Source organism: Ceratotherium simum, chromosome 21, assembly GCF_057802395.1.
Source record: "Ceratotherium simum simum isolate JZ-2026a chromosome 21, ASM5780239v1, whole genome shotgun sequence".
Taxonomy (NCBI): Eukaryota; Metazoa; Chordata; class Mammalia; order Perissodactyla; family Rhinocerotidae; genus Ceratotherium; species Ceratotherium simum.
The window spans coordinates 20,880,693-20,900,176 of NC_141920.1; positions in this window are offsets into that span (position 1 = coordinate 20,880,693).

Genomic DNA, 19,484 nt, shown 5'->3' on the forward strand with positions numbered 1-19,484 from the left:
AATCAGCCACTCCCCACCATCCCAGGGCACTGGCTGATCCATGTGTGATTAATGCACACATTTGCCACCAGCCTGGAGAGAACCCCAGGTACAGGTGGAGAGGAAGGAAAAAGACTTAATTGGAGCTGGGGGGAGGAGGATGGAAGAGGAGGTCATTCCTCACTGCCATTGAGCCAGCACTATCTTTAGAAGTCCTGGCTTTGTAAGAATGAGTTTTCTTGGAAGTCTTTCTTAGACTAGCCAGGAACCCTACTGTAGTCTAGGATATTGCCTAGACCTTACCTACAAAGACTCAAAAAGATGATTGCTCCGTTTCATCCTGCCCCACCCTCCGTGATCCTCCTGGGCCTCTTCATCTGAGCTTAAATGTGCATTCAGATCATTCAACAGGCCAGGGTCCCTGGAGACAGTAAGACTAGATGTGCCCAGCAGCAAATCCACTCAACTGTGCTTTAGACCAATATTTTCCAACTGTGCTCAACAGAGGGCAAAAGGTTTTACCCAGCTGCCACAGGAAGGGAGGGCTCCAGCGCCCCATAGCTGGTGCAATCAGAGCAATTCTGCTTTGACTGTGTTTTACATGTTAGGCTTTTCAAATACGATTTAGTTTTGATTTTGTTAAGGATCACATGGCTGAAAAAAGTTGAGACTCACTCAAATTAAAAATGCTGCAGATACAGTGAGGAGTGTTTCCTTTAAAAAAGCACAATAGTAAAATTAACGATGGTTGCCCTTCTCGGGGCAGGAGACTGCACAGCCCCGTAATTAACAGTAGAGACTCTGCATCACTTTTCCTTTTGGTGGTGGAGCGACCTTGGGCAAGAACCTTTCCTCCCTAAGCCTCAATTTCTTCATCGAGGAAATGGGAATAATAAATTGTACCTGACTTAGAGGGACATGGGGGAGACTGAATGAGATTAATCCATGCACTGCATTTGCATGATGCCTGGAATGTGATAAATAATCGATACATACTTGCTATTATTTTTCCTCTTCTTCTTTGTGTCACTTGCTGTGCTGAACGCATTATTTGCATTATCTGTAGTCCTCACACCTCTATTATATGAAGGCTTATTCCATTTTTATAGATTAGGAACCTGAGGCTAAGACCTTGGCCTTGAATGATGACCCCAGAACATCTACTCACATCATGGAGAACATTTCTGTCCTGGGGAGCCTAGTTTCATAATCCTCCATCTAACTATGTTTTAGTCACACTTCCCTGAAAACATCATGAAATTTGATGTGATTAGGCTTGCTGCTCCCTTTTCTTGTGTTTATTCCCCTATACGCATCCATCCATCCATCCATCCATCCATCGAACCACCCATCCAATCCAACAAACATTTATTGAATGCCTACTTAGTGTCAAGAACCTTAGAAAAGTCACTTCACTTTTCTGAAGATGAAAGTTCCTTCAGTAAAATGGGGACGTTAAGATGAACTAGATGATCTCTAGGATTTTTATGTAAAATGAAACAAATTATCTAAAAAGGTTTTGCCACCTGCAAAGTGCTCTCTCCATATTTGTTAGAGAAAGAGGGACCATACACCTCAACTTGCTTAGATAGTCTTGGTGTAGTTATTGGTAGCATCCCTTTTATTCTCATAAAAGTTTCCATTTGTAGTTTAAATCCTATAGTTGCCCTAGTTATGAAGATGGCATGATGGCAGTATATATTTTCATTGGTTCATCTAGAAGAAGGGGCTACTTTTCCCTCTGCATAAGTTTTGAGACCAGGTTAAGGATAATAATGGCTCTGCACATGTTTTGAAGTATGTGCTACTCTCCTCTGTTTGCAAGGAATCCATACAAGATCACATCCCTAGGGGATGACCAGGTTAGAGAGATGAATGTGTGGTGGTGATGGCATTAGAGGTGGGGGGATCTGGGAAAAGCTGCCTGGATTTGCTTTTCTATTTATTTAGCAACCCTGAAATTGTAGGGAATAAGAAGTGATTTTTTTTTTTATAATTATTATCTAGAAATTCACTGGAATAACTCCTTCAAAGTAACTGCATGGGTTAGAAGAGCCCTTGTGAACTGCGCTGAGTTCTAGTCATTATTCTGCCATTAACTGGCTCTGGCACCTTGGGAAAGACACTTAATCCTCTGAGATATTTAGTTTCCTCATCTGACTAATGAGCTTGTAATACTTGCATTCCTGGATTCTGCAGTTGTTTAAAGGATGTATGGGTTAACTTTTGCTGTGTAATAAACCATTCCACTATTTACTGGCTTAAAACAACCATTTAATTTATCTCATAGCTCTGTCATTGGGCTGCCAGTCTAGGATCAGCTTGGGGATAGGCCAGCAGATTCTTGACCTAGGATGGCCTCACACATGGCCTCTGGCTCCATCTCAACCAGGCTGTTGGCTAGATAGCCTGGGTTCTCCTTTACATGGCCTCTTGTTCTTCAGCAGGTTAGCTCAGGCTCATACTCGGTGGTTTCAGCTTTCCAAGCACAAGAGAGTAATCTCCAATGCTCACCTGCTAAATGCTTTCTCTGCATTATCTTTAGTCCTGACAACTCTATTATATGTAAGTAATTTTTGTGTGTGTGTGTGAGGAAGATCAGCCCTGTGCTAACATCTGCCAATCCTCCTCTTTTTTTGCTGAGGAAGACTGGCCCTGGGCTAACATCCATGCCCATCTTCCTCCAGTTTATATGGGAGGCCGCCACAGCATGGCTTGCCAAGCAGTGTGTTGGTGCGCGTCCGGGATCCGAACTGGCGAACCCCGGGCTGCCGCAGCAGAGCGCGTGCACTTAACCGCTTGCGCCACCAGGCCGGCCCCTATGTAAGTAACTTTTAGATGAGGAACCTCAGTGTAAGACCTTATAAGTCTTTCAAGTTTCCGCTCGACTTATGTATACTAACATCTCATTGGCCAAAGCAAGCCACACCCAGACTAAAGAGATGGCAAATTGGCTCCACCTCTCAGTGGGAGCACAGCAACCTCACACTGCAAGGGCTTAACAGAAAGGAGGGGAAAAGTTTGTGACCATGTTTACACTCCAGCCGAAGAGGCAAGTGAGATATTTGGGAAAATTTCATACGAACCAGTGTAACCTGATATGAGAAAACCCATGTCTCCTGAAAAGAAGACACCCCTCCAAAGCATTTTGGGGATCCCAGAAGAAAGTGTTTTCCATGTGCTAATTAAAGGACCCATCAGCTACTGATATCTGCAAATATATTCCTCTTCTGTAGCTCTGTCCTCCACCCCACATAATTTCTTCGTGGTCCTCAGTGACTGCTGCTTCCCACTGAACTGCAATGCTTCTGTCAACAGCACAGCACAGTCACTTCTGCCGGACACAATGATGTCTTTCCCGGGGCCCTTCCATCTACCCCTAGCCCCATGAGATCCCACTCTGATTTCCTGGGTCCCAGAAAATCAGAAGTTTTATTATCAACTTCTTCCAGGGGAGCCCCACAGTCACTTTGCTGGGTCCTCTGCGTCTCCTGGCATTTTCTAGTAAAACAATTCTTTCCATTCGTCCTCATCATAGGTTCGTGACACACGATTACAGAAAAATGAGCCTGGAGACAAATCTATGACACCAGGAATGCACCCTCAAATAATTCCCCCAACTCATAACTTCTAAGGGTTTTATGGCACAAAGCTTGCTGAACCTGGTATTCTATTTCTATGGAAGGGTGTTGCTCCCACGAGGTTCCTCAGCATCTCATTCAAATAGATTTGACCCGATTTCTCTGTTCTGTAAAACATAGCATTTAAGAACTCAGGCTCTGGGGGCAGATATATGTGAACCCGATTCCAGGCTGGGCTTCTTGTTGACTGTGATCTTGAGCAAACTGTGAGATCCTCAAGTCTCAGTTTCTTCGTCTATAAAATGGAGAAAATAAAAACACCAATCTTTTAGGATTATCATGATAGCTACATTGCATAATGCCGTAAATGCTCAGAACAATGTATTGAGATGATAAATGTTAATCTTTATTTTTAATGTCTTCATTATTATTATCCTAACACTGATCACTGCCTTGCCTCCTGCTGGGAGAGGATAAGGGTTCTCCTGTGAAAGACAGAACAAATGTGACTATTATTTCTACCCTCGGGCCCTACCCTGAAGCCAAAAGGCAAGCTCTTATCAATAACTCAGATTTCATGAGATCCAGGCAGAATATCTGCTTCCTTCTGTCTTTCAGCTGAAAGTCCATTTTGCAGGGGAGTTAAGCCGCCCCCATCCATCTAAATATTTCAGTTTCTGTCTGAATGTTTGCCAGCCTGTGAGGAGAGTGTTGGTAACAATGAAGATAAAAAATGTATTTAGAAAGAATGTGAGTGAGTGCGTGTAGATGTGTGGGTGATTTTAAAAGTCTGTATAAGTGAACTCCTGATTCAAGATATGTCTGTGCTCGGGGCAAAGGCTGTCTTGTGCAAGTCTCGTTAGGAGAGTGACTGGTTGAAAGCCAGACTCGGATTATCACAAATGGATGCAGAGGGAGGCTGAGAACCAGGCCTCCTGCCCACTCAGCAATTCTCCGTGCTGGCCCCATCTCAACCATCTAATACCGTTCCTGCATTAGATGCTGCAAACACAATTGACTTCTATTACTTATAAAGCCAACCACTTTACTTCATTTAAACATTTAGGATGGACTTCAGAGATTTCTGAGAGCCTGGACAGCACAGCCAGCCACAACCAGTCCATCGCTCCAGCCACCACTCAGACTGCATAAACAAGAGAAGAATATTCCTTTATTCTAGATTCAGCATCCAGTCTCCATTAGCAGATGGTTTTAAAGGTTGTTATTTCTGCATTTGAAAGGTCTGGTCTGAATACACACATCCCAAAATATTCTGTTCTTGTCATTTGTTCGTTGGCTCCATATTCAAGGCACCATCTCTATACAAGGCCCAGGAATATAAAGAGAGATCATATATCGATGAAACCTTCAGGATGCTCACAGTCTATGATGAGAAATAGAGAGGCAAAGAAATAGGAATGATATGATGGTCCCAATGCTGTGATGATGACAAAACAAAATGGTACTGGAACTCTACAAAGGAGGTATGGGAGAATTGGGAATGGCTTCAGAGTTGAGGAAATGTTCAAACTAAGGTCTAAAGGGGCTCAGGTTTTTAGGAGAAAAATGGGTTGAAGAATGTTCTAGGCAGAAGAATATTGGAGAAGAGACATAGAAGTTGAATTCAGGCAGATCTTTGGGTAATTACATGACTACTTGTTTGACCTTGAGCGAGTTACTCCATCTTCCTTAACCTAAGGTGCCTCCTCTATAAACCTGAGCTAATTGAGCTTCCTAGGATTATGGTGGAGATCAAATGGCTCACATAAGCAAATGGCTGAGAGGAAAGTGACCCATGGTGGACACTCATCACATGGTGCCTGTTATTATCAGTTTAGTGGGGCAGGAACTGCAGGAGGGGCAGAGGGTAAATTTTCTAAATATAAGCCCTCAATCACACAATCTTTATTTCCCATCATGAAGCAGGCACCTGCCTTTAAGGTGGCAGCAAAAATCCCGTTGCATATTTTGCTTGATATCTGAATTTCTTTCCCAACATGGAAGAGTGGACTTACAAATCAACGGAAAAGTCATGAGACAAGAGGAGTGTCACTTTCTACTCGTAGAGTTTCACTCTCCCCACTTCTTCATGCCAGGCCTGCCTAGAGCCAGACTAACAACCTAAAGTGAGAGAAAAGACGTTTCTCTGGCATTTTCTCCTTTATCTTCAAAAATCCCCAGTGGGAGAACCAAGGAAAACTGTTCTCTCAGTATTTCCCCAGAGTGTGTCCTTCTTGCAGAGAAAAAATAAATTCTAAAGGCAGTGTGTGCATGTGAGTGCAATCGTCCCCCATCAGGGAGCTCAAACATCACCTCTTTGGAAATAGTTCTTGACTCCTTCTTAACCGAAGTCCAGATGACCACTCCCTCCCTTGTGGACACTAGTAAGTCTAGTGTGTACCACCTCATTAGTTGCGTGGTGTTGCAATTAATTCCCTGTTCATGCCTGTCTCCCCAACTAGACCAAGAGCTCTTCCCAGTGTGAGATAAGATCTTATCCCCATCCTTACTTCCATCACCGGGCACAATGCCTGGCACCTCGTAGGTAGGAGGCAATGTTTGTTGAGTGGGTACACATGGATCTAACCTCATTTCAAAGTCTCCCAACTTCCAGTTTTCACTAGAGTTAGCTGGGACATTAAACACCACCAGAGGTATGAATATACAAATCAGGGAACATCAAGGGCCAATACAGGCTTCTAATTATTCTACCCTCTGCTGTCTCTACACATGAATAAGAACGCTGCTCACTCATAGAGCCCATGTGGATCAGTCAAGACTACGTATGTGTAGATTCTGTTTCTGGCAGACGCTCAGGAAGTGGGGGAGGAGACTGGAAGATGCTCCACGCATCCTTCATGTCATCAGTCTCCCGGACGAGGGGCTCTGTTAGCTGCATTTGAATTGACCCGCTTCACTTGGGCCAGAGCTGCTCCTCGTAGTTATAAAGAACTTCCCTTTTATCTGTGCTCTCTCTGTGGAGAGGAACATCCTTAACTTTTGCATTTCATAGGATAAGAGTCAGCAAACTATGGTCTACAGGCCAAATCCAATCCACAGCCTGTTTTATAAATAAATTTTTATTGGAACACAGCAATGTCCATTTATTTGTATATTGCCTGTGGCCACTTGCACACTAGAACAGTAGAATTCAATAATTGTGGCAGAGACTGCACGGCCTGCGAAGCCTAAAATACTTACTAACTGGGCCTTCACAGAAGACATTTGTGGACTCCTGCTCTAGTGCTTAACTTGGGTGGCAGTAGCTGTAGTGACTTGTGCAGGCTGGATGCTGTGCACTTGAGGCCCACTATCTCATTTAATCCTCACCACATCCCTAGAAGGTGGCCATTGTGGTGATGCCCATTCCATTGACTAACTTATTTATTGAATACTTTCTGTGTGCCAGGCTCCGTGATAGCCACTGAGCCCACAACAGTAAGCAGGGCAGACACCACCTCTGCCTCAAGTCAGCTTCCAGTCTTTCTTTGCTGATTCAAGTCTTCTGAGCTGCGGCCCAGAGCTACTCTCACCTCTCACCTTTTGGAAGCTCCTCCAAGTGACCTCCCCACCCCATACTCTTTTTCTGAAAGCCTGTCCCCTCCCCACCCTGCCAGAATTAATGCCCTTATGGAAAATTCATGACTGTCCAAACTTCCTCCATGAGTAGGTTTAGGCTATCAGAGGAACATCCTCCTCCCTGACACGCCACAGCCTGACCCACTCCCCTCCATTCCATCCGTGGGTGTTTGCCACATCTGGCTGACCAGCAAGGATCAGTTCTGGAGGTCACCTCCTGCTGATGACTCCCAGGGACAAAGGGACAGAAACAGCCTGGGCTGAGCCTCCTGTAGCAGTGGCTGGATCTCTGGGCCACACTCTGGGCAGGGTCTTCCACCGGCTCCTGACAGATGAGGTGTTAAAGGAGGTTGGCACCCTCCCAAGGAGGGGGCTTGCCCACCGGCTTGCTGCTCTTGCTTTTGTCCAGCACCTCCAGAGGAGCCAGCTTTACTTTCCCCTTTGTTTTAAATGGCCCGCGATGAAAAATGCTCACAATGCTTAATTGCTGTGTAGGAAGAAGACAAGGGAGAGAGAAGAGGGCAGTAGAAAAGGCCTGACGGCCCCAGCCCAGGCGGCTCGGAGTAGATCCTAATTAGGAGGCTGGCAGTGCGGCCCTCCCCAGGAAGCCCGGATCATTAGCGCTGGCACCACACACACTCCGACTGCAACATGCGGCCGAGCTGCCACGCTGGCACCATGTGGACCCCGCTCTTGGCTGCAGCATCAGAACAGATGTCCGGAGAGGGGTTTTGTTTTTGTTTTTTGCTGCTGTTTGTTAGGGGATATATATTTTTGAAGCATTACATGACCTTGTGCCAGAGATTTCTTGTGCCAAGATAAAGGTTTTTAATGGGTCAGGGAAGCAAGACTAGTCAAGAGAGATTTTACCAGTGCTCGTGTGGGCTCTTGGGGTGAAAAATAGAGAAATGTCAGAAGAATCTGGATTGCTCTATTGGAATTTGAGAAGTTGACCAAGAGTTTCTTTCCATCATTGCCCTTAGCAGCAGTGGGAATACCTCCTCAGAATCTGCCAACCCCCTTAGCCCACCTGTCCATAGGCACAGTCAATGTGGCCTCCAGAACAAATCTCCTATGTGTCCACTTCTCTGTGTGTCCACTGCTAGAACCGGAATCCAAGGCACTGTTACTGTTCATCCACATGAGAGGTTGGCGAGCAAGGATTCATGAGGATTCATTATAATAGTGTGTGCACATGTGGGCTCACACATGTATGTAAACATGTATGCTCATATATATATAAAATGTAGATTTACACAGAATGCCCTCCTCTTGTGGTAGAAAATGCAAAAGTGACGCCTCCATTTTATCAATGGGAAATCTGAGGAAAAAGCTGTTAGATGTGTCATTGGCTATTTCAGAGCAAATGCAACCAGATCCAAAATGTCAATGTAGGCTTCCTGCATTCTATTCAAGACTTCTGCAGCTATGGACCGCATTGCCTAACAAAAAATCAGGGCATGCAAAGCAAGGGAGTTTTTTTTTAAATCAGGGCTATTGTGGAAAATCCAAGATGTACCATCACTGAATCTATAGCATTAGAGTTTAGTAAATTTTCTAAAAGTAAATTGATCTAGCAAACCCAGCCCACGCAATTTGGCATGGAAAGTAAAGGTACGTAACTTCTATTTGGGTACTGGCTTTGAAACGGAGACCACATGACATCAAAACATTCAATTAAAATTTCATTTGTCCAGATGTCTGACCATATAATGCCAACAACTGGTTTGACTAATGTTTTAAATTTAATTGACCAGATGTTTTGGTGGTAGGTGTCTCAATGAGTAGGAGAAAAGCGTTTGTAGAATTGAGTCAAATTTCCCCGGGAATAGCCAGCCTCACTGGGAACAGGGACTTGAGTGTTGTTGCTGCAATTAAGCAGAGCTTGTCGGGAGTTCTGACACTATCTCACCTCATCCCTAGCCCTTTAGGAAAGCACGCTCTTCCACTGGCTAAGCTCAGAGAAGATGGACTGTGCCTTAGTTTGGTTCCCCCAGAAGCAGACCCTAAAACAAAAAGTCAAGGGCAAATTTAGAAGCAATCAGCAAACAAAACACAGGTAAAACAAAGACAAAACAGTTTTTCAAAGAGTGGAAAGTGAATAGATTTGGGAGCAGGGGTCTCAGATTCAGTGTCGGGTACGTCATTTACTTTGTGGGTGACAATTAAAACAGCAACTTATATGGTGGGTTTACTATGTGCTCAGCGCTTTCCATGCATTCATTTCATTGAAGTCGCTCAGCATCCTTCGTCTATTTCACAGATGGGAAAGTCTAGGCACCGAGGCATTAAGTAACGAGTCCCAAGTTACTCAGCCGGGACGCGTCAGGGGTGAGATTAGTTTCCCGGCACTCTGGCTCAGAGCCTGAGCTGTCAGCCATTCCCCTATATTGTGTGATTCAGAACTTGTTAGAGCCTCAGTTTCCTCTTCTCTGAATGCAATGGCTGTCCTAGAGGGTGGCCATAAGGAGGGTGAAATGGGATAAACTGGAAGATGGTGTGGAGTAGACATAGCACTCTGTGCTCTGTAACGTGAGTACCCCACAAGTGTTAGTTACACCCATGTAGGAGCTGCATGTTCCTGTCTCCGCTCTAGGGGCTTTCCAATAAAATGACCTGGGTCCCTGAGGTCCAGTGGCTTTCCCTTCAACACAATAGCTCCCAACCCTTTGCTGCTCAACACTGCGGTAGGGGAGGCCAGTGGCCACCCTACCGTGTCTCCTTCCTTAGCATCTCCCTCTGCTTTTCCTGGGATGCCCTGGCTGTCTCTGTGATTCACATTAATGTGAAGACTTAGGATTCATGGAGTGGTCAGACAGGGACCAGCCTGAAACCCACACATGTACAGGGATGGAGCAATCTCTAGGACAAAGCCAGAGGTCCTCAGGGAACGTGTGGCAATGAAGACCAGGATCCAAGGTGGGGCTCCCAGGAGGTGTGTGTGGAACATGTGTGTGGAACCTGCATTGGGAGGCCCAGGGGAGCCATACTCAGATGTTTGGACAGGTCTGAGATCTCAGGAGGTCTTCCCACTGGATTCACTGTATCTATTCCTCCCTTCTCCAAATCTTTAGCGAGTAACTGTCATGTGCTAGACAGAGGAAAGGGTCAGTGGTGAATAAGATAAACTCTTGTCTCTTCCATTTCAGAGGGCATACAGACAATACACAGTATTTTTGTTGTTAATAAGTCCACTAAAAGGTTCCAGAAACACAGCAAGAATTTTGTCTTTCTTCTAAAATAAACAATCTTCATCTAGAAGATTACCACAAAGGGGGTGAAATGATACAAATTAGAAAAATGTGGACCTAAAAGGATTTCAGAGAGGATGAGTGCTAGGAAGCCATGAAGAGGGCCAGGGAATAGGATGGAAGGCAGTCACAGAGCTGGGGTGGTCAGAAACAGCCTCTTATAGAGATAGGAGCTGAGCTGATATCTAAATGCTAAGAAGGAGGCAGCCGCACACAAATCTGGGGGAAAGCAGTCTAGGCAGAGGAAACGAGCAGTGCAAAGTCTTCGAGGCAGGCATGAGCTTGACATGTGATTGGAACAGAAAGAAGGTCAGTAGCTAGACTGGAGGGGCACAGGCAGAGACAAGCAAAGACCAGCGTGTGCACATCCTCATGGACCCTATTGGGAGTTTATATTTGAGTCTCAGCGTGATCTGGAGGCGTGAAAGTCTTTGAACAGCAAGGTCTCCTGATCTCTGTTACGTTTCTGAAGGTTTACTCTGGCTTCACTGCTGTGAAGGTGAGACAGGCAGGGATACGCGGCAGGATGCCATGGTCGAGTTTCACGGGAGATGACGGCAGTCTGGACAAAGGCATCTAGAAGCAGTTAGATTTAGGTAGGAACTTGGCACCAGGCACTTCTGGGGTTTGAGATCCAGATTCCAGGCCTAGAAAGGTGGCCTGAGAAGACCACACCAGATCTGACCCAGGAGTGGGCTGGACAGACATCCAGCAACCCCCAGGGGATGCGGCTGCCACTTGTCCAGGGTGTGTGTTAAACAGGAGAAAAGAAGGAAGTAGGTGCAGCCAGAGAGAAGTGGGGACGAAAAAGAAAGTGATGATGGTGGTGGTAATGAGGATGAGGAGGATGCGAGAGGAAGCAGAGAAGGAGCAGGAGTAGGAAGTGCTGCCTGACAACTCTTAGATTCCCCAGGGTCTGTCTCTGTTTCCTGTACCTGGTTCTGGACTGAAGGACAGCTAGATGCCCATGACCTTGTTATGTCTCACAGCAGCTCTGCCAGGGGCAGTGGGAAGGGGAAACTGAGCCCAAGAGAGGTCGGGTTCCCAAGGTCAAACCATGACAGTCTGGACCTCAATGGACACTTGTACCTCCTGGGCCACATGGCTTTGCCCTGAAAGCAAGAAGAGTTCTAACCTGTCCATTGTCATCAGCTCCAGCCGTCACCGGACACGGCTGGGAAGTGCTGAGGATGGAGGTGACACAAGACGAGGGACATGACTTGGCAGCTTGGCCCCTGAGGTCCTTCCAATTCCAAGATTCACGTGTATATAATGTACATTTGTAAAACACTACCCTAAAAGCCATAATCTTACCAAGTCTCCATTTGAGATATTGTTTAATCACATAAATATAGCAACAAAACCAAAAGAGAAAAAAATTATAATAAAAGAAGGACAAAATTTTTGCTGTATTTCTGGATTATTTTAGTGGACTTGTTAACAACAAAGGTACTGTAATAAAACTACCTACAAATAGAATAAAATGAAAGCAACTACTTATAAGAGTCGTATTTAAATAATCCACAGTTAGAGGACATTATTTTAGAATTATAATCCTACCAGGTTTCCATTTGAGCCATTGAATAATTATTTAAAAACAACAAAACTAAAAGAAAAAAATAAAATTATTTTATTTGGGAAAGAAAAGCAACTTGCTGTGGTCCTGGATTTTCAGAAGTCAGCTCATTAGAGAGCAGGATCAACTCGGAGGTGATTCACTTCGGCTTTCAGGCTGTGTGGACATGTTTGGTACAGAGGCCTTTCTTGCCACCAGTGGAGGATATGCAGAGCCAGGGGAGTACCTCGGTGAGCAAGAACCCTAGGCAGTTTCTTCCTCCCCTAGAACAGGGAAGGACAGAGAGTTCTCTTCTCAGGAGCTCTCCCCTGTGGCCCCTCTGGTACATCTAATGTCTGACAAGGGGACAAGGTGAAAGACCAGAGCCTGGGCCAGTGGGACTCTGTTCTAGTGGGACGGATGAATCCAAAGCACCAGGACACGCTCTCTCGTGCTCTTGAGGAGGAGATGCTGTGTCAGGATGGAGTCGACCTGATAGAAGGCTCTTTCTCCAGGCCCTTGATCTGGGAAGGTAGCATCCATCCCACATCAGGCACCAGACTCTGAATCCCACCCCATCACAGCCTAATGCTCTTTCTTCCTCAGGGATGTGGTCATCCAGAGGATTCCCTCGTGGTCCTAGGGGCCTCTGCCAAATGCCCCATTTGCAACATCAAGGACATAAAGATACTTTTCAAAAGCTTTAAATCTTCCTCAATATTTTTTTTTTGTCTCCAGGATGCATTCTCTTTTCTTAAGTTATGAAGATGTCTTTCAGCCAACAGAGCTCTCATTAGCATGAGCTTTTCTCTCACGGGAAATAAGCTGGCTTCCAGAATAGCCAGTGATTCTTTCAAATTTTTCTGAAAGAATTTTAGCTTGTATTTTATAGGTTTCCAGCTCATCACTTGCTGATTGCTGATCTTGTCATCTGCTTTTGAAGGATTCCTTTCTACCTTACAGGGTAAATTCTCTCTAAATCAGCTCTTGGGTGAGAATTCCTGTTTTGTGTTTTTTTTTTTTTTTCCCTTGATGCAGTTCTAAGAGAACTTGAAGTTTCCACTGGAGCTGTTGCCTCTCCTTTCTAGCTGTTTTTTGTTTTTGTTTTTGTTTTTCACTTTGTTTACTACAGTTAAAGTTCTATCAGTTTGGAGACTTCATATGATTTTTAAGTGCATCATTTATTGTATCTTCTTCAGTTAACTTAGTGTATATTTCATTTCTTTATTCTTCAGGAGTTTTTAAATAAATATTTAACTCAGTCACATCAATCATTGCATTCAAAACTCTTTTCTTGAGTCATATTCTACATGGTCTCTGTTTTCTGATGAATTTTAAGTTCCTGACATCCACGCTGTCTCTTCTAGAAGCAGCAGCCCAATCTCTCATATTCCACCCATGTCCACCCAGAGACTTGGCCTGACTTTCTTTAGAATTTTCTAATAGTCTTCTCTTCTGTTTAATACGTTTTCTCACTCTCCCTTTCATTCCTTCAGCTTCTCATGAAAGGAGCTTTAAACATCACTGAGGATGGGAATTTTTCTTCAAAGCATCTTTTTGAGCTGCCTGAAACTGATCTTCATTCTTTTGATGGATTTTGAAAGATGTCATGGTGGCAGCTGCTTGATTTTGGGTGTACTCTGATTTATCTTGTAAAGACTAGATCTTTCTGGAAATGTCAGCTTGCTTTTTTTATCAATTTGCTTATTGTAGTAAACCACACACAACATCAATTTTAACCATTTTTAAATGTACAGTTCAGTGGCTTTAAGTGCATTCACATGGTTGTGCAGCCATCACTGCTATTCATCCACAGAACTTTTTCATCTTCCCAAACTGAAGCTCTATACTCATTAAACGATAGCTCCCCATTTCCTCCTCCCTCCAGCCCCTGCCAACCATCATTCTACTTTCTGTCTCTACCAATTTGACCACTCTAGGGACCTCATATAAGTGGAGTCATACACTATTTGTCCTTTTGTGACTGGCTCATTTTACTTAGTATAATGTCTTCAAGGTTTGTCTTTGTTATAGCATGTGTCAGAATTTCCTTCCTTTTTAAGGCTGAATAATATTCGATTGTGTGTGTATACTGCATTTTGTTTATCCATTCATCTATTGATGGACACTTGGTTTGCCTCCATCTTTTGGCTACGGTGACTAATATTGCTACGAACATGAGTGTGCAAATATCTGCTCAAGTCCCTACTTTCAATTCTTTTGGGTATATACTGAGAAGTGGAATTGCTGGATCATATGATAATTCTATGTTTAATTTTTTGAGGAACCTCCATACTGATTTTCATAGCAGCTGCACCATTTTACATTTCCACCAATAGCACACAAGGAGTCCAATGGTTTCGCATCCTCATCAACATTTGTTATTTAGGGGTTTTTTGGGGGGTCGAGGGGAGTGTGAAGTGGTATCTCATTGTGGCTTTGATTTGCATTTCTCTAATGATTAGTGATGTTGGGTATCTTTTCATGTGCTTATTGGTCATTTGTATATTTGGAGAAACGACTATTCAAGTCATTGCCTGCTTTTTAATTGTATTGTTTGTTGTTGAGCTGCAGTTCCTTATATGTTCTGGATAGTAACCCCTTAGCAGATATTTGATTGGCCAATATTTTCTCCCATTCCATGGGTTGCCTTTTCACCCTGCTGATAGTGTTCTTTGATACACAAAAGTTTTTAATTTTGATATAGTCCAATTTATATGTTTTTGTTCTAAATGTTGAGATTCATCTTCTTTTGAACTTTCTTGGAAAATGTCTACTCTATACTCAAGTAGAGAATTGTATGTTTCTGGCTCTTCATCGATGGCCTCCAGTTTTCATATATCTGATACTATGGTCTCCAAACTGTCTTCTGTTGAAATTGACTGCAAATTTGCTTTCAATTATCTTGAGCTTCTCAAAAATGTGTTGTCTTTCTTCCAAAGGGCAGAAACTCCATGTGCCAGTTTGTCTTTCCCTAAATGAAGTTGGCTCGTAATAATGATGAATTTTACTGTGGTCGTCAACACTTCCATCTCACATAGCAATAGATGGAAAGCTGATCTGGTCTAAGGTCCCTTACAGTACTGCCACCATCTGGCCCTGTGTCACCAGGACCAGGGTGGCACAAAACATCATGGCCATCAGCAGACCCTCCATGGCCCAGAGGCCACTGTGGACTTGCCTCAGGTTTCCTGAACCCTGCTGGGCACAACAGACTTCAGAGAACACCAAGAACCTTCAGCCTGAGACCAAATATATATTAAGTATTTACTTAGGGCCAAATGTTTTCAGAAGCTAACTATATAATGGAGTAAACAATGTAATAGAACCCTCCCTCCTCTGTTAGATATAACAGACTTATGTTGATGAAATTCTGCTGTGGCTTCTAAGGGCAAACAACTTCCTCCTCTTGAAAAAGTAATTTGTTGTAGTGTTGAGGGCATAGACATATAAAATGACCCACTACTAATATCTGATGTGTTAGTATACTATTTAGCAATATAAAACAAGTGATGTAAACCCCCCTAATAACCAAGAAGTTTAAGGGGGTGTAGATGGCTTCAGATATAGCTGGCTCTAGGGTCAGGCAGTTTTTTTCAAGCATTCTCATTTATGCCACTTCTCACTTCCTTTTCCCTGAAAACTTGTGTTCACACAAAAAGCTGTACATGAATGCCCATAGCAGCTTTATTTATAATAGCCAAAAACTGGAATCCATCTAAACGCCCTTCAACAGAGAATAGTTAAACATGTAATACCTGCATGCTATGAAATACTGCTCAGGAATAAAAAAGAAATGAACTATTGATACATGCAACAACTCCAGGGAGGAATGCTGAGTGAAAACAGCCAATCCCCAAAGGTTGCTTACTGTATGATTGATTCCCTTTATTTAGCGTTTTTGAAATGATGACATTGTCTAAGTGGAGGGCACATTAGTGGTTGCCACGAGTTAGGGCTGGGAGGGAGGGAGTTTCTGGGGAGCAGGAGAGAGGCGATATGGTTATAAAAGGACAACACGAGGGATCCTTGTGATGTTGGAACTGTTTGTATCTTAAGTGTAGTGATGGACCCACAGACCTACAGAGGGGTTAATTTGTATAAATCTTAACACACATGCATGCTCATACACACATGCACACGTACACCACCGGGTCTAAGTAAAACTGGAGAAATCTGAATAAGATCAATAGATTGTATCAATATCAAGCTCCTGGCTGTGATATCATACCATAGCTTTGCAAATGTTACCGTTGGGGGAAACTGCACACATTTCACAAAGGATCTCTCTGTATTATTTTTATAACTGCATGTGAACGTGACATTATCTGACTAAAAATTTTAATTAAAAAACGTCAGTAAGCCATTTTGGTCTGGGGCTTTTTCTGGCTTTTTACTTCTGCCCAGTGGCAGTAGAAGTTCAGGAGCCCCTCATTACGCCGGGCAGGGGTGGGAGTTCTGACTCCCGATGGGGTCTCCACTGAGATTGCAGCAGAGGGGTGTGGCACCATTATCGCCTGGCAGGGATGAAAGTACCAGCTTCCTATTGGTCTCCCCTGTCATCACTCCAGTGCGGGCGCTGGGGCACCTCATGACAGCCTCCCACGGATGGAAGTCTAGGTCCCCCACTCAGCCTTAGTTGGCATGGACGGGGTGTAGTCACAGCTTTTTCTGTGGTGCTTGACTGAAGTAGAGCAGTTCTTGTCTGAAAGTTTTCTGTCTTCACAGGCTGCCTCTTTCCTCGTCCTCTGGCAGGAAGAGCAGGTGTTGACGTTTCCAGGTTTCCAGCTTCTTCAGTGCCATGCTGAGGATATGTGAAGAAAACTCACAGGAACTCACCACCACATCACTCTTCAAATCCTCAGGTCCTAGTCAGTCAACATTCACTCCTCATTTCAGAATATTCTCATATTTGTTTTATATGTGATGTCTGGGATTTTTAGTTGTGCTTAGTGCCAGGAATAGGGACAAGGATGTACACTCCATCTTCCCACTGCAGGAGTGTCCTCATGTGCGGGACAGGACAGGGGTGCCAAGGAGTTGATACCTCAGGAACAGCCCTCTGCCAGTGATGGATGGAAGTTAGTGGATGAATTCCCCAGAGTCCTCAATCCTAGGTGCTCGGAGGCAGGAGATAGACAACCTCTCAGAGATTTCTAGTGAGCCTGAGCCCAGCTGCCCACAACAGTAACCTGTTCATCGATGGATCCTATTTGACTTCCTTGTCTTCCCTTCTCACTCCCCACTCCATTAGCCCTGTTCCTGGGACCTCTTCCCCAATCAACTGCCTGCACGCACATTCACGTCTTGGGATTTGCTTCCAGGGCAATCCAAGCTAAGACAGTTAGCTAAATTGAGTAGGGAAAGACGGTAAGGATAACCTCCCCAGTGGAGAGAGTTAAAGGAAGAGGTAGGCAGGAGACAAGAGGAAAAGCTAACAATGCTTTGCAGTGCTTCCTGCTTCCTAAGTAATCAGCCTCTTATCCTCACATCCCCCCCCAAATTTCAGTAAGAATCTTGGTGTTGCTGTGTCCTTATGTGACATCTGCACTCCCAATAACTTCCAAATCAGCATTGTCTGCAGACTTCATTAGGGCAACAGATTTCCCGCCCAGCCTCCCGTTTCACGCATGCTCTGTGAAGGCAAAGCGGAGGTAGGCACTCCACCTCCCTCGCGATAACCTGCAGCTCACCCTGGGGCCGGGGCCGGGGTGTTGGAGGCATCTGTATGTGCTCTGACCACTTGTAATAAACATTAATGCGGAGGAGGAGATTGGTTAGAGCAAAATTTGCTTCAAATTAGAGCTGGCAAAGCAGGATCCAGTTATCCACGGGAAAGAGCAACTTGTGAGCAGGCCAAGATTATCACGCCATCATCAATCATGCAGAAAGAAAAACAGGCCTTCCCCTCTCCTCCTCCCCCCTCCTCCTCCTCTCACAAATGCCTTCCAGTCCCAACCGTGGAATGTTTTGTTTAAGGAAAAAGTTGTTGGACATAATTAGTAATTCTATTATAATGATATATCTTTATCTAAATAAACACAACCTGCTTTCCCACCATGAAGAATTATGTGGTGGGGATGGGGGAGGAGAGGATCAGGCTGAGGTTTGGGGGTGTCGGGGGAAGAGGGAGAATCTCCCTCTGCCCTTTCCCTTAAGGTTCTTCTGGCTGGCCAAATAATCAACAAGACAGGTTAGCAGGAGAAAATAATACCAAGTTTAATAACATGTATACATGGGAGAAACTCAGAAATGAGCAACTCGTCCCTCTGTCTAAGCTGCTTGCTTAAGTATTGCAGCTAAAGGTGAGGAGCGTGTTGGGGGTGGGTAGTGGCCTGGCACTTCAGAGGGCAGGAGGACAATTCTTTTCGGGGTCATCTATAGATAATGTGGTCAGGGAGAGACAGAGTTTTTGATAAAAGGGGCTTGGTGCCCCTCCCATTGTAACATCTATTTTACATTATCTTTATAGCCATCATGATAGAAGATCTGTTCCAGGAAGGAGCCACCATGTCAAATTCCTTAGGCAGTTAGTGGGGGAGGTCAAATGTCCCTCAGAGAAAACAATCAAGGTAGAGAGATATGTTTCAGGGTGGCCAAATTTTGATCTCCCACAGGGGTACTGAGTAAACCTGCCCCCCCCCCCACCTAGGGTTTCACGAGAGGCCTGGAGTCAGGACTGTGGCCCCGGGGGGGCAGTCTGTAGGAGAAGTAAATGGGCTGATAGGGGATGTCTTATCAGAGGCTGAGTCAGCTCAGCTGCTTTGCTCTGACCCCTGGCAACATCCCCGGTGCAACATCTCTCCGGCTGCCCTCTGTTACAGATGCTTCCTCCTTCCTAGTAGAGAACCCAAAAGAATGCACGGGAACAGAGAGTGATGCCCGTTAGAAACCCACCTTCTTTAGGGAGAGCAGGAAGGAGGGCATGGGAAGAAATCCAACAACCCCAACACCTGCATGGCATTCGTGGTCCAAAAACATTTTCACACTTAGGATTTTATTAACCTGCCTAGTAGCCTCTGTCATTTGCTCCTGAAGTCCCTCTGCTGGTGGGAGGTGAACAGGGCTTTAGGATATAGGTCACAGAGGTTGATGCAATATTCTCAAAAGGTTAAACCAAGAAATCAAACTCCGAGAACCAAAAATCATCAGGTACCTCCTCTTCTCTCTACTCACCTCTTCCAGGGAGCTCTCGCATTTTTCTCTGGGCAGTGGAAGACAATTACACTTTCTTTCAATTAACAAAAGTTTGTTTTATACATAAAGGGATTTTTCCACATGATGAATATAAAACAGGTTCATCTTAGAAAGTTCAGAAAAAAAAAATATAAGGATAGTTATAAAGCAATTCTTAGACATGATGAACTGTAGATAATAATTTTGCCACATTTCTTTCTAGTCTTTTTGCTATGGAAGCTATTTTGGTTTATTTGTTTTATCTAGTTGTGATCAAACCATATAGACAACGTTTGTTGAATGCCTGCTATGTCAGGCCTTATGCTTGTCCAAGCTGAAACAGGATCCTGGTGCCCCTTGAAA